A 2390-nucleotide genomic window follows, 5' to 3' on the forward strand; every position below is an offset into this window, starting at 1 on the left:
ATGGTAATCCCAGATAACCTGATGCAGTTGGTGAAGGACAAGCAGCTCTTAAGCATCCTGTCTAAATTCTGAGGGATCTTCAACCACCTCAGCAGCTGCCAGATAAAGGAATTAGCAGAGTACATAAAGTCATGCACACACATTAAATGTCGGTACAAAAATAAGAGGATTGCAAAATTTTCTGATTATTTGGGGCCTATTGTTCAGTTATGAGAGAAACTAAATGTGTCTGTAGGAGAATATTCTGATTTTAGCGACTCCAAAATGGTGTGACCACTTTGGAAAGCAGATTGGAGATTCCTTAGAAAACTTTTAATGGAATCACCATTTTACACAGCATTCCCACTCTTAGATGTATACACCAAAGACTTAAAATCACACCCTAGTGATGCAGTGATATCACTGTTCATAGCAGCTGAATTCACAGTAGCTAAACCATGGAAACAATCCTGATGCCCTTCAACATTTGAATGTATAAACAAACTGTAGTACATTTCCAGAATGGAATATTACTCAGCCTTAAAGAAGAATGAAATTATAGCATTGTCAGATAAGTGGAGAGAGTTGGGAATATCATGGAACAGAATAAGTCAATCCCAGAAAGCCAAAGGCCAAATATTTTTTTCTGATAAGTGGATCAGGTCTATAACATTCTGAAGGAGAGTCAAGAGAAGAATGGAACATTTTGGATTGAGCAGAGGAGAGGAGGTGGAGGGGAGGGTGTGTGGGGATGAGATGGTGGAATGAGAAAGACATTACTACCCTTTGTATGGTATGATTTAATGAATGGAGTGACTCTGCATCATCTACAACCAAAGAAATGAAAAGCTGTGCTCTATTTGTGTAAACAAATTTAAAAAATTTAAATATTTAGATTTTAATTTTCTTAGTAGGATCTTTGGCACCAGAGGATTTACAGCTAAAGAGCTTGAGGCAGAAACGGGAGGTAAAACAATGGCCTGAGGCAAAGTCTCAAAGATAAAGAGAAGGAGGAACAAAATAGAGCAAACTGAATTGGGAGTATATACATGAAGATTTAGATGTACTAATCACTGTGGAAAGTGCTCAGGATAGAGCAAAGTAAACTATAGAGGGCCATTGAAGAATTGAGGCAAATACTGGTACCTGCAGCAGAAAGGGAAAAATGTTCAAACTGAGTTAAAATTATAGAATGTTTATTTTATCCATCCTTAATAAAAATTTGAGAACAAGGTACATCCATGATGTGTCACTGTATTGGGAAAACTGAAGAAGATGTAGTTGATGAAACTTCTGATTCTGAATGACACCTGCAGAGGTGCCCACATTAAATCACCAGACCTTGCCTTTTCTCTTTTGGCAGCAGCCCAGGCTGCTCCAAGGATCATAACTGGGGCTGTTCCTTTTCTCTGTGAAGTGACCCTGAGTACTCTTCTCCAGCTGACCCTAAATGTTGGTACAAAAAATAAAAGGATTGCAAAAGGATGCCTTTGATCAGACAAATACCAACCTCTGTCCTGCCAAAAGGAACTCCTCACACTAATGCTGTGATTGTCCCTCCAGGGCCAGAGGCTGGGTTGATCTGCACACCGTACAAATATCTTACATGTTGGCACCAGCCACTTCAGTTCTCGAGTACTCTATTGAACCCAATGGTGTGTGAGGTGCAGTGGCTACTAAAATTCGAAGGCACAGTGTGTGTGTCCATCCTTTCCAAAGGATTATGACTGAAGGTGGAGCTGACACTGGCAACTAACCTATGAACTTCTGTTCTCTGAACTCTTTGCCCAGTAATGACCTGACCGTGCCTGCCTGCTGATCACTTAAATGGTTATTGCTTTTGCTTGTCTGTGGTCAGTGCAGCAGGCTGAGGGACTTGTCTGTTCATTTATCTTACAATCTAGGTGAAAAAAAAGACAAATAAAATGTTGTCTTCCAGCTCAGCTTTCTGTCCCCCAACTCCATCCATGTGTAGGTGAAAGGGGTTCTAGAACCTGTATTGAACAGTAGAGTAAAGCATTATGTCCCAAATCATCCCACAGTACTGATCATCTTTCAATTTCTTATCCCAAGATTAAATTACATATTCATTTAATGTGCCACTGTTCTGACTTCATGTTACACATGCTGTTGTTTTAATTTATTTACAATACAGGCTGTGCCATTATGATATTAATTTTGTTGTTTTAGTTGAATAACATGTAATACTCAAACACTTGAGGTGACAGTGAAAAATGAAACTATAAATTCTTTCAGCTTCATTTCATATATATTTAACCGAATATTTTGACATTTATCAAAGGTCTTCAATGGGGAAAGAAAATTTATGAAATACTAGATGAGTAACATGTATGACTAATGTTGGCTCTGAACAAATTTTGAAATCTTAGTTGACAAAATATTGGATCAAT

General features: G+C 38.4%; 1 pseudogene; it reads left to right on the top strand.

Annotated features, from left to right (window-relative positions):
• On the top strand, positions 1–1642 carry LOC143399390 (KH domain-containing RNA-binding protein QKI-like; annotated as a pseudogene).
• The last annotated feature ends 748 nt before the right edge of the window (positions 1643–2390 follow it).

Source organism: Callospermophilus lateralis, chromosome 1 (genome assembly GCF_048772815.1).
Source record: "Callospermophilus lateralis isolate mCalLat2 chromosome 1, mCalLat2.hap1, whole genome shotgun sequence".
NCBI lineage: Eukaryota > Metazoa > Chordata > Mammalia > Rodentia > Sciuridae > Callospermophilus > Callospermophilus lateralis.